The sequence below is a fragment of the Scomber scombrus genome, chromosome 16 (genome assembly GCF_963691925.1).
Source record: "Scomber scombrus chromosome 16, fScoSco1.1, whole genome shotgun sequence".
NCBI lineage: Eukaryota > Metazoa > Chordata > Actinopteri > Scombriformes > Scombridae > Scomber > Scomber scombrus.
Genome location: NC_084985.1, coordinates 14,686,240 through 14,711,714, shown reverse-complemented (window position 1 = coordinate 14,711,714; position 25,475 = coordinate 14,686,240). Strand labels below are relative to the sequence as shown.

General features: G+C 40.1%; 1 protein-coding gene across 1 annotated transcript in view; it reads left to right on the top strand.

Annotated features, from left to right (window-relative positions):
* The first annotated feature begins 494 nt into the window (after nucleotides 1–494).
* Nucleotides 495–25,475, top strand: part of atxn1a (ataxin 1a) — a 96,772-nt gene continuing 71,791 nt past the window's right edge. Inside the window, exon 1 of the mRNA XM_062435555.1 lies at nucleotides 495–602. The gene's annotated coding sequence lies outside the window, so the exon portion shown is untranslated. The remainder of the gene's footprint in view (nucleotides 603–25,475) is intronic.

Genomic DNA, 25,475 nt, shown 5'->3' with positions numbered 1-25,475 from the left:
TATGAGTTCTGCATTAAGAAGCTTTCCTGATTAGAAATATGAAAAGTAGACTACTAATTATGCAGTAGAATGGCCCCTGTCAGTGTTCATACATTATTGGATGCATTATCATTATGCAATGTGCAGCATTTTAATATTATTGAAGTGGAGCTAATTCTAATCGAAATCCTCATCTGCAAAGTGACTCCTGTTGTCTGATAAATGTAGCTGAGTAAAAATAAATGAAGTAGCACTAACTTGGTATGGAATTTGCAGCCTGAAGTTTCCTATGAATTACATCCCACAAATGAGCCAATAACAGCGTGTGTACATGTGCTTTCTCACGCCCTGCTGTCAGTGAATTTACCTTGTAATTCTGTCTGTGTTTGCTCTGCTCCGAGCAAACTCTCGTATTTTTGCATGAGTAGCTTACAAACTGCTCCATTTTTGAACTCTCTCCCTCCCTCCCTCTCTCTCTCTGAAGGTGGGGGCAGAGAGCTACTAGCTGCGCGCTGCAGACATCATTAGGAGGGGAGACGCTTTCCACCGTCAGCGACGGAGCAGAGCAGGGGAGCCCTGGCAACAAGGAGAGACACAAACTCAGCAGCCCGTTACACCCTACAGTAAGTCACCCAAAACTGTTCCTTCAGAGCTCGTCTCACCAGCCCGCCATTGCTTTCACCGTGACACTTTTCTCTTTTGGAGCTGTGTAGAGAAAATGGCTGGAACAACTGGGCAGGGTGGCGCTGACGCTCTGGTTTACTTCAAAGCCTTGGAAAATGTTTACTTCGCCCTCTGACCTGTTTTTTAAGTGACCAAGCAATGCGGGGACGTGCAGGGCTTGCGTGTATATACTTGTCATTTCACAACGTAAATGCAAAGTTGTGTTTAAGTGGGGCGGAAGGGAGCGGAGGTTTGGCTGGAATGTGACCGAGCGAGGAGCGCGTCCGCCGGGCGAGCTGGTGTCGGGCGGGCGCCCGTACTTCCAGTAACTGCGCCACTCGACCTCGGCTTAAACATTTGCTCTTTGCAGACTTTTTAAAAGCACAAAACAGTGTCATAAACTGCTAAATGACGTCGCTTTAAGTCGCATATGCCTTATTTTAAACTAGTCTCTTAGTGACAAGGACTGTCAAAGGCAAGCATTACATTTTTATCTACGTTTCACCATCGCGGAAGTGTTTTCTTTACACGAAAAGAGACGAAGAGCAACTAACCACAGTAATTTGTCCACTATTAGCGCAAACGCAGTTACATCTGTTTTGCATATTCCGACCGTTTTTACAAAGTATTTATAGTTGTGAATGTAATATGTTACTACACAGTGTTTTACATTACCAGCTGGTTGTAAAGGACATAGGGTTTGTGATTGCTGGACTACCCGTGATGTCATTCATCCTAGCTTGGACCATTATATAACGGGACTGTAGGGAAGCCTGTGATAGCAGGCTATTTTTACTCTGTTTACACCTCGGAGTTGCACTCAGTGTAGGCTATGCGTCCCAAGTGATAGTAGCCTATACTTTCACTCACATTATGCAGTTATTATAGCATCCAAATGAAACTTAAGTGGATGGACAAAATAGTGCCGAAGATGAAAAGCTCTGATTCTCCCCACCAGCTGAACATTTACACTTTTAGTGTTCCCTTTTTCCCTGACGGTGCATCCACAATTATGTGCGATTTGAACAAACTTGTTGACTGTATCTCTGAAGCATGTCCTGTAGCTGCAGGCAATGAATGAGCTAATCAGTCTGAGGAGGACTACCACTTAATAGAAATAAACTAGTATGTATACCAAATACTCCCTGTTAGGTCAATCCAACAACCTATAACTGATTGAAGTTATCTTTATGTTTATAGTTTAAAGGAAGATTTCACTCATTTTTTTTGCCAGCTCCTCTCCGCTTACGATACTCCCGCTCCACAAAAAATGCATTGTAGTCTTTAATTGAACAGGAGCTGTTGTGTTTAATAATATTGGCTTATTTAGCAAAATGTCAAAAAAAAAAAAAAGTATTTCGGAACATCCAGATCGATATGTATTGGATTATACTGCTAGAGTGGTTTGATAAGGTTTTTCACACATGTTGATATTGGTTTTTTTTCAGGGATGTAGCAATCACATTCTTCATCTTGATCCAAGTCTTTTGAAACTGACAAAAAGCTGTTAGTCTGCAGATACAATATTAGTTTTTTGTGTACAGCTGCACATGACACACTTATATTAAAATTAAGAATGCAGTTTAGATATGCTTGATAGTTGAATAGCTTTGCATTAGAGCTCCAATAATTAAAAAACGAATTGGTATCAACAATAAATTAAATGACTGTGTCATCTAGGATGGATTGCTGCAAAAATGTTGGTGGATTATAAGAAAAGCAACAATTTTTCACACTTAAAGGTGCAGTGTGAAGCATTTAGGTGGATCTAGCAGAATGGACTTGGCAGAAATTGAATATAAAGTTATACTTATTTTAATGAGTGTATTTAAACATCTGAAAATAAGAATTGTGTTTTTGTCAAGGGTACAGATCTCATTACAACTTACTTAAGTTCTCACTGCAATTTACCTTAAGTGAGCCTGGTCAAGTTGTCACTAACTTCCTGGGCTACATGATGTATTGCTGTCTTTTTGCCATTAATAGTAGCTTAAAATATGTATTAATCACTTTTAGGCCATCAGTACATATATTTACCAGTATTAACAGTATTTGCTTCTTTACTCTCCAGCTGCTGCTCGGCCCATGTTGGGAATTTGCAGTCACTAGTCACCAGACACCAGACTCACTCACTGAAAGAAGGAACTCAAGCAACAAAGATCATACTGAGATAAAATCTGGTAAATGTAGTCCCATAGCAAGCAAAGGCATCAGGATGAAGCAACCATAATTAATTTCCCAAATTCCCACTGAACTTAGTATATGGAACAGTTCAGACAACTGAGCAGGATTCATGGGGGGACATAAACAAAACCTTCAAAAATAAATTTTTAGTTGGGAGTTATCCACATAGGGAGCGGGTCCTCTTCTACAGAACCTGCCATGTTGCACCGCCATGTTTCTTTAGTAACCCAGAACAAACCAAACACTGGCTGGGCCTTCTGTGTTTTTCACGAGTTTCATCGTCATATTCAGTTAATTGCAATATGCAACCTCACCACTAGATGAACCGCTGGCTCTTTAATGGGTTTTTTCAGATCAATTACTGATGTCTGCAGTCAATTAAATTGCTTTCATTGGCCACAAAACTAGTTTTATAGATTGTTTTAGGATATTTTCTGTTTTGCTGTTTTGACTGTAATGACTACCACTTTGGGACGCTCTGTTTGCGGTAAAGGATGTGGGCACACACTTTTATGTTGAACATTCAGTGCTATTACATTCAGTAACTGATGAATTGAATTGGTTGTCTGATTGCTTTGGTTATGTTTTTTCATGGTATTTAGTCAGACATGGGTATTACAATAACATGTTGTATTGCTGCGCTGTGCGCTGTTTTCTGGGTGATGGCAGTCTAATATTGCTCAAGGTTGCACTAGTTGTTTGCGATAGTTGCCATTGCACTACTGTGGGACATACCACACTAGTAGTATGTAAAACATTTTGTCCACTGTGAACTTGAAAAAAAAGCTGCTGGTCAATTGTTGCAAGCTGTAGCTTGTTGCCGTAATCTCTTTATTGACATTTAATTTAGCTTCCTGAATAGGTAGATAGTTTATATGAACTGAGCAAAAATGTAAATATTTTTGTGAATCATTTTATTATACCACCATGATGAAACAGCAGCATAAGTTAATATGTAATTGTATACCGCCCACCTGGCCTATACATTCATAGATTAGGCTGAAATGATCTTTCATGGTCATCATAATGAATGATAGGCAGGAGTTATATGACAAAATGAAGGGGACCCAGTATTTATCCTGGTGGGACACCATGGTGGTATATTTTGCGTTCCTGGTCGTAATGGAAACAAACTGTTAAGTGTGAAATGAAGGAGATTCACCAGAAATGTGCAGCATTGTATACCCAAATAGAGAGTAATTTTTTTTGGATGATTTAATGAAACACACTGTTTATTGAATGCTATTTTTACTGAGTGGGAAGAATGTGTATGGAGTGTGTAACAGAGTCGACTGCACAGTAATTTTGAGCAGTGGCAGTTTGAGTGCTTTGATAGGAGCAATATCCAGATTGAAATGAAGTAAATTATGGCTTTGATGGTAGGGGTGAAGCTGAGTTGAAAAAGTGCAAACCAGGATTTTAGAAAGAAAGTTAAAGTTGGATAACAGAAGTTGAGCTCACTAGTGTCAGCACCAGTCAGCTCATTCAGGATGTGGACTGACATTTAAAGCCTGGAAGTCTTCAGGGTGATAAGTACATGACCAGAGGAGAGATGTTAATACAAAAGATGGAGAGTGAAAATAGACAGAACTTTACAAGATAGGTACACATAGGGTGTAATACAGTTAAGTTTATCAGGTGATGAGTGTTACCGGCTTAATGCTTATTATTTTAGATGTGCTAAGGAGTGCTAAGTGAGAAGGAAATAAGCAAACAGTATATTTAGGGAAAAGTAGAGGGAGTAGTTGTAGTTGGCCATTAGCTTGAAGTACAAGGAGTTTGAGATTGGAGCGGATTTTGATTTGATCCGTAGGAGCAGCAGGCTGAATATTTTTCATGTTAGATTTGATGATGAACACAAAGACTCTGTGATAAGGAAAGACCAAACTATAGTGCTTTATTGTGCTGTAATGCTAGTGTGAAACAGGTGTGCTGTGCCACCCACCTACCACACACACACACACACACATGCACTTTACCACTGCCACCATAGCCTTTGATTCCAGCCGCCACTCACTTACAAATGGTAATGAGAGGCAATTAGAAGCCAATGTGTCCTAATCACAAGCCATTTAACTGAGCTCGGCTCATTTGCCAGAGCCATATGTGCACACGGACCTGCACACTCAAACACACATGAATACATACATCTGCTAGATCATGCTAGTCTGCTAAGTCTTTTCTTTGTCTCTGGAATTTGCTGCCTATGTAAGGGAAAAGAGGAAGATTGTTTGTTAGCGAATGTGTGTGTCTAAGACAGAGAGCCTGATGGAGAGAGGGAAAAGGAGAGAGAGATTTCCAGGTAATGACTAGATGGAGATTTCACAGCTAAATTAAAAAGTGACAGAAATCGCTGTATGCTCCAATCTGCAAATACAGGCAGCATGAATGATGGGTGGGAGGGGCAGATGAATCGACCAGTAGTTTAAACAAGTGTGAGTATCTATGTATATGTATTGAGAAATTAGTTGGAATACCAGTACTCACTGTTAATATTTTCCAAAAAAAATGACTCTGACAGGTGACACATTTCAAGCAGAGGCATATTGGAGGTTAAACGCACATAAGAGCCTTTTACCAACCTGTCAAACTCTGAAGTAGCATTTACACAGATCCCTCAAGGCATTTATAGTTTACATGGATGAGCACACTTTCTCACAATGTTCCTCTTCTCAATTTTGGAATGGCTCATGTTGTCCTCTGCCAAATGATGGTATGCATGTGAGCATTTAAAACAAGCTGCATTAAGAATAAACTGTTGAATATAATGTCACTAAAGTAAAAACTATTTTCGTGTGATATTTTTGCAGTTTTAGCAAAGTGTATGTTGCAGGAAACAGGGGATCACATTGTTGATGCTCATTTAATATGCTTTGTATACAGTATACCTAGTAGGTAGTAGGTAAGACAAGCTGGAGTTTACCAACCCCTTTATTTGCTGCTGCAGCACTGACTTTTCTCATGTATACATATTGCAAATGTACTCTCAGGAGCCTTAACAAACACGGACACTTTGTTATAATAATGTGAACATACATACACAATATGTAGCTGCACCAACTCTGTCTTTTGAGATAACAGCACACAAACAAATTGCACACAAATTATAGGTGTTAAGAATTATAAGATTATAAGTGTGCTTGAGCAAGACATGATGTTCAGCATATCAATTAAACGTTGTTCTCCTGTTTTATACCATTTTCACACATATGTTTGATGCCTGATAATGAACATAATGAAGAACAGCAATGTAGATAGTTAGGGATGCAGTAGGTGAGTTGAAATGTAGGGAAAAGACAAAAAAGCCAAAGAGGAGCAGCTACCGGTGGGACAAGAAAAAGTGTGTGTGAGAAAAATGATTTAGAAAAAGTAAAGCATGGTGGGTAGGGGGGGCAGATCAAGAGATTGAGCTGTCTGGTTGAACCATGCAGTGCGCTCAGACCTTTTCAGCTTTTCCTTTCATCCTGTTCTATTCATGATCGCACAGAGTACACGTGCATGCACACAGGAGAAAGGACGCACTCACACGCAGAGTGCTGCCTTTAAAGCGCACCAATGAGAGTTTTTCTGTATTTTGTGTGAAAGAACATTCCACTGTGTGCAATTGTGTGTGTGTGTGTGTGTGTCTTTATTGCTTAGTGCACAGTCTTGTCCTTCTTAGTCTGCTTTCTGTATGGGATAGCATACTAGTTCAATAGATGCCAGGGCAGCCACTTGAATCTGCAATTCATCGTTAAAGAATGAAAACATTTCATTGGTAATAGGCTCAATGAAAGAGTTTTTATGGTCTTGTGAATCACTGCATGTTGATATTGTACATATTGAAGTCCCATAAGTACTTTTTAAATGTATAATTCAGTCAAGACATTCAGAGGGGACCACTGATGTTACTTGTATATCTGTGTGTTAACATTAGAGTGGATGAATACATTTGCAGTCCTTGTGACCCTGTTTTAACCCTTGCCGTCTTTATCTTAATGTGGCAATCTGATCAATACCAATCCTCTGAATGACCAAGATAGTCCCAGTGTCTGAATGAAATCAAGACAGAGATGGGGGTAAGAAAAATAGGAGCAAACTTGTGTTACACTGCTTGGTCGATAAGCTGCTGCATGGCTCGATAGCCATGTGAAAAAGGAAAGCTAGCTTTGGGACTTAGCTCAGCCCTGTGTTGGCTTTAGACCTATAATGCCTGCCAGTGTGGTTGACATGATATAGAGCTGTCTATATACTAGGAGGGTTGCTGTATAAGGCCAAACAGGATTGGAGTGTATAGCGGTCTAGATTATGACAGACTGCTCATGCGAGCAAATAACAAGCTCTCAGGCTACAAGTTTGAATTCATGCAACTGTTCAAATCAAGTAAGATCATCTCTGTGCCTGAGCTATACATCAAATGTGATAACTCATGTAGGTTATCATGCACTGATTAATTCAGCATGCTCCTCCTGTGATCTCTCAAGCCTTGATTCATATTTGATCATATTCCAAGCAAAGCCTGGCTGAGAGGGGAGGATTTTAAGCATTGGTATTTTGAGGGCCAAGTTAAACGAGGGAGGACCTAACTGATAACAGCACACCCTTTATAGGAGATCCAAATGTGGTTTGAGTTATTTGCTCTGTGTTTAATGGTATTATATAGTTTATAATAGAGCAGTGGCTCTAAGCTCTTTCAACTGTGGCTCTCTTGGTGACAAAGCCACTGCACTTTTTGTGGGAATTGGAATCCGGTTCTGTTGCTTAAATGGTTATCCTCCAAGTCCTCTCTCTAAATAATATTCTACTCATCTCCCTGCTGCAGAAACATTTTGTTGTGTCACATACATTTTCTTGCCCTCATATTTTTTTCAGTCATATACATACACATTACACAAACACATCTTTCTCTTTTCTTTTGCTTTCTTTTTTCTTTTCTTTTCTCTTTTTTTCTTCTTTTTCTTCTCTTCACCAAGCTCTGTTGTCCTTATCAGAGGCAGTAGAGGATTACAGAGCAGAGTTGACACTGACTGGCAGTCAGACAGCTCCTGCAGACTTGTTTCTTCCCCATAGAGCTCCAGGCCTGGGACAGGGATAAGCCGACACCCTGGGACACAGAGAGTTGGATAGTGATGAGGAAGAGAGATGAAACCGTAATCGTAGGAGTTAGGGTTATACATATACAGTATATTGAAGCACTGATTTATGTTAATAATTAACATTTGCATCACATCAACAGATATAGTCTGTGTAAAGATCATGATACACATTTTGAAGTGACGGATCAATCATTTGGGTGATTTGAAACTTATTGAAATGTATTTAAAGAGTTTAGTGTAAATATATTAGTAATATAATGAAAATATTAAACTGTTTTGTTTGAATGTTAACTTTGAGCTGGCAAAGATTATAATTGTCCATGTTGTTTTATAAAATGTCCAACATACTGTGTCCATTTAGGCGTGACATTTAGAAATTATAGCCCAGGCAGCTGATGACAGTATTAATTGCTGTGACCCTGCCATCCATACTCTACCCTACTTTCACAAAAAGACTGAATGAAATGATGTCTGTTTGAGTACAAAAGCTGAGGAAGTACCTGACAGTGTGTTTTCTTGCAAGTCACTTTGTGTATTTTTTACCCCAAATGACCAAATGTACCTTTGGTATCTTGCACTGTGTCACACAGTCGCTAATGCTTTGATAAGACATTACCCCTCACTGGCTTCCCACCCACAAAAACCTGACAGCTGTTTAGGTTACAGCGCTGTTGCTATAGGCTAGAGTCTCTGCTGTCATATCTTTGTAATTAAACCTCTAGTTCTGGCTGAAATTATACAATTTTTTGACTTTAAGTATGATAAGCTAGTTTGTTTTATGTTGGATCAAAATATACAAGCCTTGTCTTGAAAGGGCTCATTATGTGCCTGTCATTGTACATCTGTGAAAAATGTGCATTTCAGTTAAAACATTATACCCTTTATATAACCCCCCTTTTTACTGGTGCCTCATTCTAATTTTTTGGGAGTGAAGCCCCCAGATCTGCAGCTGCAAGGTGGGAGTGTGGGTATCAGCAATGACTTAAGTCTGAGCCAGGAGGATATGCATTGAGAGAGAGGAATTCAATAACAGGAAAATGGCCAGTGATAAAAACAATCCCTTGAATACCAAAACCCACCCTTCACCAATGTTGTTCTTGGCACAAACTGGCTTTCCATTACTACTGTTTACTCCTTAGGATGCTGATGTCAAGATACAGCACATGGCAGCATGGGGAGGGTCCGTGCCATGCATCCCAAAACATCCTATAGCAACAATTACCTCTATTTAATTGATGGTTCATGGTGTGGCATGTGCAGTGGATTGAATGAATGGGTGGATTGGTGTATGAAACCAAGGGACTCAAGTCACCATATGGCAAGGCGTGTGTGTGGGTGGACACTTGAGGACAGGTTGATACAAGTCTGTGCAACTAAACCAGGGGCAATATTTAAAACAGTAATGCTGTAAGGATGAAACTATTTCCACTCTGAGAAAGCTGGTGTGGTTTGAATAGAGCAAGTTGCTGGATTACTGGATTTCTGTGTCTGTCCGTCTGTCTGCACTAGCTGGCTGGCTGGTGGTAGTTGTGGCTTGGCCAGTTCATATTTTTTACTGGATGGCTGGCTGGCCTTAGCTCAGCCTCATCTGGCTGGACATTTGGCTGGATGCTTGACAGTGCAGGCTAGCTAGCTGACAAGCTTTCTGGACACACGTCTGGCTCACTGACTCGCTGGCTGCCTGACTGGCTATTATTTCTGGCCCTTCCTTTAGCTATGTAGTAAGCTCATGACATTGGAACAGGGACATCTGGCTATGACAGTCAGGGAGGTGTGCTAAAACACTACTGACAGAGATAAGACCTAGTGAGCCAGGATGTTCCCTGCCTTCCCATGAGCCCCATGAGTCCATCCCCAATCACAGTATCAAGACCTCTTTGGAGAGTATATTTTTTCTCCATTTAGCTTTCACTCTATTAGACTAGAATCCTAGATGATGTTACATTTTCACAACATTTCTCCAGTGGCCTGATACTATAGCATGACCAGCACCTCATCACCCCTTGAAAGTAACAGGATTGTATACATTGTTGGCTGAGGAGAGTTAGCTTAATTGAAGCTATAAATTACACAGGCTTGCTCTAAGATGGTGGTACAGTATCACTCCTGCTCTGAGTGTAGTGACAAAACTACAGTGTAAGACAAATATGGCAGTACCTAATGGAATTCATATCTGTCTAGTGTTGTGAATAGTACTGCCCTGATAAAATATAGAAAATTAAGTATCGTCTTGCTCTTTTACTCTGAAAAGCTTAATACTGATGCAGGGTTTAAGTTAAAGAAATGTCACTGTTACTCTCATGTACCTCTGTCATATATTCACTGTATGCATTTAGTTAGGTAGATTAGTGCACGAGCATGCATTCATGCCTGCCACAGCTCTGGCTTATGTGTTCATCAGAGAGTGAGTGAATAACATGGCAAGGTGATGACCATCAAATGCCTTTATGCACACACTGCACAGTAGACAGAAGAAATGCCCATGCACAAATACTTAGGGCTGGGTATTGGTAATCAATACATTTAAGGTAACCCAATAACCCAGTGTAGCATCAAAACTTCTCCACTCAAAAAATACATGCATTCAATCCTTTTTGTACTCAGATCTAGAAAAAAAAAGAGTATTCGTATGGATTTGCTGCAAGTGTTCTTTGATGTAATGTAATTTGTGATCAGCCCACTACTGCAGCAGCTACAAGCCATACAGTCAACCCATACAGTCATTTAGATGGGGAGGACTGGTGGCATTTAACACAACTGAATGCTTCCACTCACATGATGGGTATCCAATGAAGTAGGGGGAAAAAAGGTATTGAATGAAGTACTCTATGAATGAAGTACTTTATTGGCATTGGTATCACTTTAAGGGTACTTGTATTTGGGTAAACAATACCCAGCCCTAACAATCCTACAACTCACATCAATCTCACACTTATAGACACAACTTACATAGCACACAAAAATTCATACTAGGCATTTGCATGGACACAACACACACACACACACATACAAACGCATACACTTGTTGCAGCTGTGCTTATGCTACTGTACACACCCATCCGTAGGGGCTTGCCCAGGGAAAATACCTGTGGTAGGAGAAGAAAATTCACCTAATGGGAAATTACTAGGCATCCTCATCAGACCAAAATAACTGTTTCTTCTTTTGCACATTCCATAGCTTTAATGGCTCTTATGGGAATTTGTAAACTTCCCAGATTACAAATCCCTATTATAAGCCACAGTTAGAGTGTCAGGTGGTTTAGAATTAATCATCATTACAGGGTAGGTGTCATTTAAGCATATGTCTCACCCCAGGTAACCCATACGGAAAGGAAACGTATGACCATTACTGCTGTAATTTAAAATGTACATGTGTCCATCTATGTTATAAGCACGTACTGTATGTACAGTATGCAGTCTGTCTGGTATTTTAATGATCTCACAGTCTACTAACGTAACCATGCTACTGTTGTGTAGTCGCACTTTTTACCCAGTGGTTGTCAATCATTATACTCTATTCCGTTAATGCAAAGGTTAACTTATTTTCAGCTGATGGTCTAAGGTTTCGGATGTTATTTCGATTTAGTCATAGTGTAGGCGTTGTGAAGGGCTATAAGATCATAACAGTGATTAGTAGCCCAACAAATAAAATGACTGGACTTCACCAGGGATTTTCCTGGCCCAGAAACAGGCAGAGGTGATACATCAGAGTTTTAAAACCATTTGTGCGTACATGCCTTCTTCTTGGCCCTTTACTGTAGTAATGTATATTATATATATATGTGTGTGTGTGTGTTTGTTTGTATCCAGACATGCAGCTACTATAATCTGTCATCCATTTAAAAGATATAGTCAAAAACGACCAAGATCTAAAAATGCATTGTAAAAAGGTGCCTTAAAACTGGATAAAATGTCAATTTATGACTTCTTCTATGCTTCTGGCAGACATCCACAAAACTGATACGCGTAAAGGGGATATGACGCCATTGACAGGCAACCAAATGAAATGGACTGTTAACTTAATTAAAATTACGGATTTCTCTGGGTTTGAATATTGTTGGAAACATTTGGGATGTATTAAATATAAATACACAACTCAACAAAATATATAACATAAGTCTAGTCATTTTTAGATATTCTAATGCGGAATAGTTACATATTGTGAAAGTGTTAGTACAATATTTCCCACAGCGCCTGACTGGTTCAGATGTGTAGTGTTGACCACTAACCTAAAAAGAATGTCAAAACCCCCCACCATATATTAGCCTCAAAACCCAACAACACACAGTCTTTTCGATTGAAAAGATACTTTTCTCCCCCTTCCCCCTTTCAGCTCAGTGCTTTGGTTTTTGAGGCGAGCGCCCAGTCAGCTTGGTTTAATGCCACATGACGTGCCATTAGCTCTGCCAGCGATTACCTCCGTAGTGTGGGGGCAGCCTGAGATGGATAGCTGAGTGCATTTGCAACCTGACAGTACATGCTACCTAACTGTAGACTGTTTCTGAAAGGGTGGGGGGTGGGGATGGAGTGAACGTACAGGGGTGGTGTGATCCTTTTAACCATTTACACTTACTTAAGGCAAGAGGACTGGCGGTGTGGAGAGGGTGGAGAGAATTTGTGTGTGCATCTAGGTTAAAGGTGGGGTCATCATGTAAAATTCATGTTGTTCCAGGACACCAAACATGAACAAAATGCACCTGTCATAACTGCCATCATTAATGTAGCCTACTTAGACTTACAGTATAGCCATTACACTATTTTTTTCTCTAAAACTGCACACTTGGCTAAAAATTCAGTCAAAACACTAAACGGTTGATTGTGCAATAATAATAAGCTTCCATTTTCTATAGATGATGAATATATAGCATCTCCCAATGGCAGTGCAATTAAAATGTGCTCCTTAGAACTGACTCCTTTGGTGAATGATCAGATTTGAGGATGGAAAATCTTGCTCTTCCAGAGACGCAGTGGTAGTAATAATTTGTATCAGACTGGATCAGATAAAAGTCTTAATTAAATGTAATCATGTGTATGGATTTTAGAGGGCATGCAATATACTTTACTGCGACATAAATTTAACATAGAAGGGAATGGAAAATAAAAGTAAACTATATAATCTCTGAGTTGACTGGACCCCTATTGATGATTCATTACTACCACTGTTGATGAAATTGGAGGCTATTTCGTAGATTGCTTTCGTAGATTTCTCCAATGTCTATTTTCTCTCAATAGGTGCTAAATAAGTAATTACAAAGTTCTTTGCCTGGTTCATATTAGTTTGGCTGAAACATTTCTATTTCTTGACATATCATTTTTGAAATTAAATGGTAGAGAGGGTCTGGGGTAATGTGGGATGAATCTACAAGGCATTTCCATCATTGAACCTGTAACAGTTTCTCTGTTCTTGGACATGAGACAATGAAAGATCCTTCTTTAGGAAAGGACGACCCAGTAGCCAAACAGTGCTAGTTATGAAGCTTGGTCACACTGACCTGAACTCCATGACCTTTGCCCTAGAACTAGAGTGACCCTGAAACATGCCAGGGCCACTGTGATTCACTGTGACACTAAACATCCGCTAACATCTTCTAATGCTGTGCTTGTGGATTTACAGCAACATCAATTACAACAGCAGTGAACTGGTTTGAACTTGATGCTGCTGATCATTCTAATGAGATATTTAAGAACTGTGTAGTCAATGAGGACATGTTCATCTTTAGAGCTAAAGCCAGATGACACGTCATTCCCCGATTTTAGTCATGGTTTCCTAATAGTGGTTACTACTGTGCATCATACACATTTTCTAGTGCGTGATGGTTGCTATGCATGAAAATGGCTTTATATAGCAAGACATGGCAGAATCGTTTGACATATTAGTCACTGCAATAGAAACAGCCATGCATTTTTCAAACCTTGCAGCTAATACACCAGATGTTGCATTTGTAAATGAGCACAAGGCATCTGTTTGTTTTGGAGTTGGGCTCCACTGAGTTTAGAGGAGGTATGATCCAGTTGCAGCTTGGTTATTAGTCCATATACTGATACATAATACATACATATATTAAGTGGCCTATGTTAAAACATTTTGTGCATGTGTGTTTGAGTGTATATTTTAGTGTGGTGCAAGTGTGAGTATCTTTCATGTTTATATATCTGCTGACCTACAACAACTGTCGGCTTTATCAACATGACACAAAGGCTATCTGTGTTTAATTCTCCTGGAAGTGATCATTTGTGGTTTTGAACCAACGTTTTCTATTTATCTGGTGCCTATGTTGAAACAGAAGCGCTCATTTTCATCAGAACGATCAATCAAAAGCTGGACACATCCACCAGTTCAAAGATTTGCATTGCAAAAGCGCTCTTTCAATCCCCAAACCACAACATAGAAACTCAAGTCCCCTCTCTCACAAACACCCTATGATCTAATTCTCGGAAACCTTGCACAAGGCTGTTAAGAAGCTGCTGGATTTGCAGGTTTCTATTTGAACTTTTTGCAAACGTTTTTCTCCGTCCTAAGTGTGTTTGCCAAGCGCAACACATGATTAGAGTCCACCAATAGTAATACTGCTTAGTCCCCTCTGGTCCAGCTTTGGAGAAGAGATTTGTAGGGTTTATATTGTTGTTGTTTACTTCTAATCTTATAAAACCAAGGCACAGTTTCATAATACCTCGTAAAAGTAGTAAGCTTGTGTCCTGTACTCATTTATATGGTTTTCTGTTTGTAAGCTCCACTAGACGGAAAAAGAAGGGGTTTGAGCAAATGTGGCTAGGCTCAGGCTGTTTAGTTTCCTCTGAGAATTACCTTCGGCTGTCCAGACAGTGAAATATTTGTTACTTGCACCAGACTCACTTTTTTCATTTATGGCTCCTTTTTTTCAGCCATCACTTTTAGTAAATAGTTAAAAAATTATGAAGCTGTGAGCTAGTTTTCTCAGTGAAAGGAGAAATATATATAACATAATAAAAAAAACAAATCCACATTTTTTGTTTGCTTTGTTCGTGATATGGTGCATGTAGCTCATGTTGTTTTCAGCATTGGGACAATCACTGTAAAGCTCTTTTAGCCCAGCATAAGTACTCCGGTGTTTCTTAGGAGAGAAAAGAAGTCTTGTCTTCAAACCAAGGTGGTGTGAGTCACGGAAGGTTTCCAGCCTGATCCTCAACATTGGTGCATGACTCAGTGTGAGCTGGATCTGGCTAAAATATCTCAGAGTCTGACCATCCTTCAAGAGAACAGATATCCGGAGGTTAATTAAGGGTTCTTATGTCTAGTTTTGGGTACAGAAAAAAAAAATGCTGAAGTTAACTGAAGTGCTTTGCTCCAAAAAAACTAAACAAAGCAAAACTCCCAAACAGAAACAAAACAAAAAAGTAATTTGTTCTGCCCTTGAGATTAAACGATCTTGTCTATTATAGTCCAGTAAGAGCTAGTATATAAGACTATCAGACTATTATATTAATATGCTTTATAATATCTCAGCAGTCGTGTATCAACAGAAAGACATGCATTATGAGCACTTATTTTACATCAATGAGGCCTTTCAATTCCTCAGGGTATTTTTTTAATCCTTTCTATTGATTTTATAATATGCATTCAGCTGACAAACTTGAAGTACTGTAAGCTTTCAAGCAATGCTTTTGTATGCAATGAGATGCAGTAAAACTAGATTTTGTTCATAGCTAATGACTTCAAGTTAAAAGCTGATTTGTCACATACAATTCAGGATTTCATGGATCATATTCACATATTTTGTGTCTCTTTGAGAAGGTAGCTTTCTGTGGAGCCCATCACAATCCCACAATAGTTATTATAAATTAATATGGGTTTTTCAGAATGCTGTTATAAAAGAGTCCACCATACCATCCAGGAAAACCTTCGCTTGGGGAAGATGAATGGAAGGGAGGGACAGATATTTAAAAAAAAAAAAGTCATCTCTTGTCTGGCCAGCTCCAATAACTAGTTGGCACTTGTGCTCTCTTCCCCCCTGCTGTGCTGTCGGGGGAATCATTCAACTATTGAACCAATGTGAACCAATGTTGTGTGCGTGTGTGTGTGTGTGTGTGCGTGCGTGTGTGTGTTTTTTTGTTTGTGTGCATGTAGCCACACACATTTACTGGACATAGACCTGGTTGGATGTGAGTACAGTATTGTCTATGTGTGTTTGAGGTGGGCCGAAAGAAACTGCAGTAATTTCACAAAGCTAGAATGGTGCGCCTGCCCCACTTTCAGTCTTTTAATCATGTATAGACACTCGGGGCACTTGTGTGTGTGTGTGTGTGTGTCTTCTGTGTGTGTACCCTGTGTGTGTACTGTATCTGTGTTAAGCGGAGTGTGAGTGAGGGGTTTTGGTACCGTATGTGTCAGAAGAAATTGTGCTTAGAACTCCGTGACCCGAGACTACCCTGTGTGTGTGTGTGTGTGTGTGTGTGTGTGTGTGTGTGTGTGTGTGTGTGTGTGTGTGTGTGTGTGTGTGTGTTCACTTTCTAATGCATGTGTCTTTTCTTCTAGATAGAAAGGCAGAATCGTTCACAGCATCATTGCCTTCATTGAATCTTCTTTGTTGTCAATGATTCACTGGACTGAATTCTGCATTTTCTCAGATTTTGATACAAACACAATAAACAAAATACTACAAACACACAAACACAATAATAATATTTATTCTGTAAATTATATGCAACAATTCTAATTGATTAATACTAAAAACAGACCTCTGCTTTAGGACAGGATAAGTGATATGAGTCTTAAAATTCAACATTAATAATTTCTCAGTGCAGGAAATCTATATGTCAAATTTAATTATGTTACATCCATCAGCAACTAATTCAAATCTCTATGGCAAGAGGTGTGTGTGTGTTTGTGTAAGCTCACGTTCTATTTGTTGGCCCCTCCAACAATGTAATCTCAGTATGACCTTGTAGCAGTTTGTAGCCCCATGGTACCCATCCCTGTGACTAACACCCAGTCTAACAAGCTGCCACAAGCATCTGCACTGCTGTACTTGACAGGAACACAATATTATATATATTTGGGGCAGCCAGTTTCAGCAATTCTCTTCAGATGAAATATTTTATATGAAATATGTATGTGCATAATATCATTTGAACTAGACACTCATTTCTGGGTGATACAATCTATCAGCTTTTATTTTTCAAATACTTTCAGGGTTATATGTAGCACTAAAACACAACAGCACTTACAAACTGTTCAAAAAAATCATGTGGGATTTGGTCAAGTCATATCAAATTTATTATAGAGCACATTTAAAAACAACAGAATCTGACTGAAGTGCTTTACAGAAAAATGTAAAATACCATTAAATAATTGAAACAAAACTAAATAAAAGGGGTGACCTCGCTCTTAACATGTTTTCCCTCACATGAACTCAAACATTTGTGATTTTACGTCCTCCAGGCACCCATCATGGTTAGTTTGGTACTGTCATCCTGATTTAACTCATTACTATTAGTATTTGTTATTGTTTACTACGATGTGCCAGGGGCATTTCTCGTGGCTCACACTAAACATGTTTGAGCTTGGCCAGGGGAGCTAGGACAGCAGTGCTGTACATCGCGTGCCTGTCAGGTACTGACAGTGTAGCTCACTATGGAATGCTAACAGCCAGGCAGGGCGTGGCCACACTGTGTTTGCTGCTCTGACCCTCTGACCTTGGTTATATAACTGGTTGTCAGTCTTTTGTCGAGGCAAGAGGGAACAACTTTTTATGATGTGTCATGTGGCTGACATAACAGTGATGTAACCTGAAGTCACAAGAATCATCTACGCTGACCTGAAATGCCACATTACTCTCAAAGTTATTTGACGCTTGTAATCAGATCTTTTGAGGAACGAGTACTCTTTCTGTCTTTTGGTGATTGTGTGGATATAAATGAGCACTTATGCATTCACACTTTTCCAGTGGCCTGTGAGGGCATGGTATACAAATACATAAGCACATAAATATACGCACAGCACTAGCAGTGAAGGTTAAACAAAGATAACCAGACTTTATTTGGGTTAAGGGCAGTGCAGCATGTTGTAAGTAAGCCATGACCTGACACACACACACACACACACACACACACACACACACACACACACACACACACACACACACACACACACACACACACACACACACACACAGTCCAGGACACACACCTGTCAGTGGTGGAGCCTGCTCAGTCCTCTTTGTGGTAGTCTCCTTATTCCTTTGTCCTCTCTGTCTTGGTCATCAGACTTTGTAGCAGGATCTCAAGGGACAGCTGGTGGGGCAGTGTGAGCACCTGTGCTTTGTGTGTGTGTGCACATGTGCATCTTTATGTGTGTGGCCATGCATATCAGTGGAGTTAGGAGGGGGTACCTGCAGTGAGTGTCCTGGCCAAGTGTCTGTATCTGTGTGTGTGTGTGTACGTGTGTTAAGTGTGTGTATGTAAGCACCTGTGCTGCCAGCAGGAACCTGCCACATTCATGGTGCTTCATGACGTATGCTGGTGACTTCCTAAGGTCGTGCTGTGAGCCCCATAATAACTATTATCCTCTAAAAGTTGACTCACCTGTGTCCAGAGAAATATATTTAAATATGTAGTGCATTGCAGAAGCACAAATCACTGTGTATGCTATTTTTAACTGACATATTTTCTTTGTTTTAACTCTGATAGTTGAACATTTGTGAAAACAAATGAAAAATTCATTACCCGGCCACAAAGAGCTTTCCCAACTAGCTCAGTATTACTGTATGAAAGTGTCATTACAATGTCAGCACAGCCCTGAGGGCTGGCCATGCAAAGACTCTTCTGATGTGTGTTTCATGTTGCCTGAACCGCCAAAACACAATTAAAGCATGAATCAAGTTCATTGCTCATTTGCAATATTAAATTTAAGGGTTACTGTTCTTCCACCATTCAAACAGCAAATTCAACTCGTTTCGGAGAGGAAATCATTGTGAAGGATAAGCCAGTCATTGTAAAACAAGACGATTCAACTTTCTGCCTCTGGGTGTCTTTATTATCAGATATTTGCATTTTCGTCTTCAAAGTTAATCTCTCAGCCAATAGCTCTGTGTATGACCCACTTTCTATCAATCACCACCCAGTCAAGTGAATAAGATTTACCTTCAAACAGCTTTAAGACTTTGTGAGTTATTTGAGTTATTTGTCTAATTTTTACCCTCTCTGATCCATAAATATATGCATGCAGTTTCTGGAAGGTGCTGCTGCAGTGTAGTCTGCTATAGAGTGCCCAATATGTTCTATCCTCAACCAATGAACTTTAACTTACATAAGCAATCAAGCCATCAAAATGAAACAGCCCTCTCACCACAGTTAAAAGCGTGACTGGCAAGAAAAAGAGTACAGGTTGACTTGTCATTCAGCACACCGGCAGGAAAGAAACTGCGGGGGCGAGCAAGACTAAAAGTTGGTGTCAAAGAGTTGAATGAGGTCTCATAAAACCTGCTCTCACAGCAGCAGCTTGCACATGTATCCTTGCTCTAATACTGTGGTAAAACGTCTGTAATCCGACCATTATACCTGTCGCCTGCCTTGCTGTCGGATTACTGCTGGAGAGCAGGTCTGTCTCATTAGGGGCTGTTTACTAGTCCTGTACACTTAATGTTTAGGGGTGAAACGAAACCATTTCTGTGTGTAATTGTAATAGTTGGTTGGCTGATTTTAATTTGTACCCTTATCACAAACCAAAAGGGCACTTAATCCCTTCTGTTTGGCCCATATTCCCCTCAGGCATGTTTTTATTTATTTATGACCCTTGGAGATTCAGTATGTGCCACTGCTAGAAGGAGCACATAAATAGATCTCCTTAAATAGATTTACTCTGTGTAAAGATGACATTGAGCGCTGCGTGTTAATGTTTTCCAGATTGTGTGTGTATGTACAGTATGTACTGCATGTACATTATGTGTGTGTGAAAGACTTGGGAAGGATGATCAAAAGCAGTAGATTATCACTATGCATGCGTGGGCAGCATATATGTCTTTTGAACGTTTGGAAAATTGTAAGTGGAAGAACGCAGTGCGTGTGTGCGCATGTGTACACCTTTGAAGATGTGTTTTAGTGTGTATGTGTGTGTGCGTGTGTGTGTTCCCTGCAGGCCCCCCTCCCAGCATATTCTTCTTATCCCGGCGTTGGGATTTTAGGGGGCCGATCAAAGCAGGGCTCCCTGCAACTCCTGCGTCTCCAGGCTCTGTGCGCTAACGCTGCTTGACTGAGGAATGCTGAGTAATTCCCTCAGGTGGCAGCTTCTGCTCTGATGTTCAGCATCAGCACACTCTGTCAGTCTCATTTATGCATGTTACTGTAGCTCCATAAACACACCCACAGGTAAACACTTTAAATACAAACACACCTATGGAAAAGTTAGGTGGGACTCTTTGTTGTTTATTTCTTTTCACTTTTCACTCATTTTTCTTCCTTTCATACACTCTTCTTCTGTGTGGCATGCTCACATGGGAGCCTGCTCTGTGTTTTATTCCCCCTCGTTCACATCTGTGTCACGTGCTGTGCTGATGTTGTTATGTTGTGATGTGTTGCCTTGGAGAATACTAGTATCAGAGAGGAGAGGAAAGGAGAGGATGGGATTAGATGAAAAAAAACAACAGGGGAGGGAAAGAAAGAAAATGATAGAAAGTGAGGAGACTCAACGAGAGAAAAGAGAAAGGTTCAAGACTAACCTTGGTTAGTCTCCATTAAATTCCTTTTGTTTGAGGAAGTAGCAGCTGAAAATAGTCTTCTGGGTATCGACAACTCTAATACTGATTTAAGAAATATGGCTTAAAAAAAGAGTATCACCACTACTACTACAACTACAACTTCGTCAATCTAATAGTAAAAACTTTGTATCATCATAGACACAACCTTGATAATCCACAATCAAGATGACCTTGTATATTCTTATGGGAAGTAATTTTATTACATCATGCAATTAAGCAGCTGTTAATCTTTCATGAGGAGTGAAACGACATCAAGAGACGCTCATTTAAGATTTGCACCTGTGAATGTTGAAGAGAGTGAAGAGAGGAGAGTCAAGAAAGTAAGCAAGTTATGTCAGTCTAAACCTCTGCAGCATTTTTCCCCAGACAAAATACGTGCAGATGTGTTTTTTATCTCCATTTGTCTCCGTACATAAGTCTTATCTAAGTTGTGTATAAAGTGTCAGAGCGTCATTATCCATTTTAATTGCACCACTATCTATACTGCCTGCTGCAACCACAGTCATTGTGGTAGTTGCTAGCTGTGGTGTTACAGTGTATACTAGTGGTAGGGAAGCTGTGCTTGTGTTTATCAGTAGGAAAAAGCCTGATCATCAGGTACACAGAAGAACATTTGGGCAGCTTTTAAAGAGTGCTGAGCTTTAAACTTTGACCCGTAGTGCTGAGGGTTAGTGGGTGAGTTGCATAACACAGAGATAGCTCATGTGTCTCTCTGTGTCTCATCATATGTCTCTCATTTCTACTTGCTCCTTTTATTTTAGTTTTATTTACTTCAGTAATAATTCACTCATTGGCCAAAACAGTAACATACTGTGCAAGTAATTAAGATAATTATGAGACCTTGTTTATGTTTGATGTGTGTAACAAACAGATCTAATAATTAAAACATTAAAATAGACAAACAGACCTTGAGAATAATTGCAAATGTGTTTTTGCTTATATGGCTTATATGTTATAATCAGTTATATGTTATAATATTGAATTCAAATAAAAGTTTTTTTCTTTCTGCTGTGCTGACAGTCAGCACTTTAAACCTGATTTGTGATAAATTATTCAAAGACACTCATTATGAATGTGGGATGTACATCTATTTCTGGTTTATTTCTGTGTATTTGCCCCTTTATAATCTAGTTTTATCATGGTTAGTGAACTGGGTGCAATACAGGTTCTTTTTTGTTTTGGGGTCATAATTATATCCCGCTCATATATTGTATGAAGAGAAGCAGACTGGTGCAGATTGGGTTTAACTGACATATTTTCATTGGCCACTAACTTGCAGGTCTGCCAGTGTGCAGCCAGTGAACCCAGAGCCTGCAGTGCAACTCAAGAACTTTGCAACACTGCACTTTCTTCACTTCATGGAAGCCTACACTCATGACGCATTTTAAACCAGAAAAACAGCTTGTTTGTGGCAATGTATCTTTTGCAGAAAAGCCAAGTGAAAGTCAGTTTTAATGGAATTCCCTTCTGAGTTTGTGTTGCCTTCTGGTGAGTTCATTCCATTTCTTTTATTCAAGGGTTTTTTTCTTTAGTTACATACAAAGATACAAATGAAGAACAAAAGCAACATTAAAGCCGCAAGCGGCGATGGCGGGCCCTCGCTCACCCATGCCACCGCGGGGCCTGAGGCATGGCGGGGCTGTGGCGTGAAGCAGAAAGTGAGAAAAAACCTGGAAGGAGGCCAAAAATGCAATGTTTCGTTCATCCAGTAGGGGGCAGTCACAGGTAGTTACACATATGGTCTGGTGTGGTCTGGTGTGTTCAGGGCGGCCACTCATCAGTCATGTGAAGTTTGGAGTGAATTGGACAAAGCATGAAGGAGTTATGAGAGGTTGATGGTTCATCCACCAGGGGGCAGTAGAGTGTAACAAAACACAAGCGGTTGCGTTCAGGGTGGGACAGTGATTACACATGTGAAGTTTTGTGGAAATCGCACAATGATGATGTAAAATATGGCACTTCCTGTTTCCACTAGGGGGCGACACGAGTGAGATCGCCTATGAGCTAATGGAGACGTTGAGGTCGGCACCCTGGACCTGTGTACCAATTTTCATGATGATACGAGTTCAATAAAGCCATCAAAAAGCCAAACGTATTTTCATGGCGAGGAATTGATGGTCGCCGCGTCGCCACACGGACGCCACTACTCGTAGCTTCACAGTCTTCATAATGTAGCTTCACCAACTGGTTCTGAATGAAGTTGATGGGGCAAAGTATGTAATTTTAATGAATCTTAGTTAACTTCCTGTTACCACCGGGGGGCGCTATGAGTTACGTGGGAAGTTAATATATCGGGACGTTCAGGGCGGAGCCATCATCATGTCCAGCAAGTTTGAAGCTGATTGGATGAAGTATGTGGGCGTGAGAGCCACTCGTATGTACATGGCGAGCACGCCAAAGTTAGTTGAGCCCTGGCAGACACGCCCTTTGACCTACGGATGCGCAGAGCACAACTTAAGCTCAGCTAGGTCTGGAGATGTTGCGTACCTAATTTGAACTTGATCGGGCGAACGCTGTGGGAGGAGTTAATTTTAGGCGGGAAAAATCAAAAAAAAAATACATATGTGTACCGAATTTGGTGAGCATAGGACAAAGTTAGCAAAATTTCCTATGGGCATTTTTGGACTTTGTAGGGGGCGCTATTCCGCCATTCTGCGTCGACCATGTGCGACCACCCAAAAATATCGAATTTCGGATGAGGCCGGACGTCCGTCCAAAAGTATAAGCATTTTCGCATTTGGGAAAGGGGCGAAATTGGGGCACGAAATGTCGGAAGAATAATAATAATAATAATAATAATAATAATAATAATAATAATAATAAACATTACAATTTCAATAGGGCTTTCGCCAGGCGACTTGCAGTCGCCGCTCGGGCCCTAATAAACATTACAATTTCAATATAGCATTTTTCCCCGGGGGTCTTCCATACCACATGATTACTTGATTACTTGATTACTTTGGGGTCACTTGCACTTTGGGGTCACTTGCACGTTGGGGCATGAACGAATTTCAATAGGGCTTTCGCCAGGCGACTTGCAGTCGCCGCTCGGGCCCTATTAAGGAAGGACATGCAGCCAAATTAAGCCCACAAGGGAGCTTGGAGTGCCCTGCTAGCCTCCTGAGAAATATCTTAATGAATTATATGAATAGAAGCAAAATGCAAATAATATGTAAAAAAATAAATAAAATAAAAACAGAAGTCGACGTTTCACATGACTTGTGACAGAGAAGTGTAAGTAAAGTCTCAAAAAAGAGGCAATAGTGAGACAAAAGTGCACTGAATACCTAGAGAGTCCAGTTTCTTGAGTTTCTCTCTGTCTAGTAGCTGTGTGGATGTTGTTGGTGATAACAGAAACATTAATCAGACAAGCTAGGTCATGGTGTAATCCTGAATGATACCGCTCTGGTCTGTATTATACTAGGTGCGCGCACACACAACACACACACACACACACACACACACACACACACACACACACACACACACACACACACACACACACACACACACACACACACACACACACACACACACACACACACGCGCACACACGCTTAACCCACCTATGGTTCTGTGTTCTCTGTTGACAGCTGTGCTTGCTGTGTCTCCGAATGTGTACGCATGTGTTTGTTTGGGTGCTTGCATGTGTGTGTGGGTGCGTGCATGTGTGTCCATCCTTGTGTGTGACAAAGGGACAGCAGGCAGGGGACCAATAGGAAAGCGGACTGAAAGGGGCAGGGCACCATTTCATAGATGCACATGGAGATGCAAACAGACACACACACATTCATGTAGCCAGTATTATTGAGTGGCTTGCGCGTTAGGCAGAGAACTGAATCCTGGGCTGCTGAGTCGGAGGAAAAATTTGCAAATGTGTTTGTGTACACTGTTCACAATTCAAAGCACCCTCTTCCTTGAATTAGATGGACAATGTGTACCCAGGTGTAAACTCTGCCCCCGTATTGATTTCACCCCTCAAATCAGCCAGAGAAAGTTTAAAATTTGTTTGAAAGCATGTACTTAATGAGCTAGTTATAGTTTCATGTTTTTTTTATTGTTGTATGGTCCTTTCTATGGTAAAAAGTCTGATAAGTGTGTTATTTCTTAAATCATTTTTTGGTTACAGAAAAGTAACAGAATCATGGAGGTGAATGGTGGAAAATGTGTGTGTTTTCTAAATGTGTGCAGACATTTATGCACATTTGTTTGAGTGATTGGGTGATTTATGTACAGATCATACTGTGACATAAACTCACCCTTTGTCCTATTCATACAGACAATCCACAGCCTGAATTTTGATCATACCCGTTTCAAACTCTTCACGACTTCCAAGAATTCAGTTTCACATTTTTTCTGCAGGTTTCTTCAGGCTCATATATGTTTACTATGATAATTAACATGTTAAATTAAGCAATTAGTACAAAACATGACGGTAAACATTTCTTAAGCTTTTGTGTAGATAGAACCTCAATAGGACTATGTTCATAGTATAAGTGCACATAAAACTTGCAGTGACTATCTGTTTACTTAGTCTTTATCAGATAGTTCCTGATTTTAACAATTTAGGCATTTACAGTGAATATCCAATTTGAAAGATGTAAAATACTGTATATAAAACATACTATAAAACTAGTTGTGATATCACAAATCAGGCTCATATAAACCCACCCCTTAAAATCAGATTTAAAATGTTCACAGATAAAATGTTCACCTTTAGCAAATGAATGTGTGGAAACAGCATTTCAGTGTGAAACTTCACATATATATGATGCAGTGAAACTCAAACCTCCAAGTTAAGTAACAATAAGAAAAACATATTTTTAGTGGAGGTGGGGTTTAA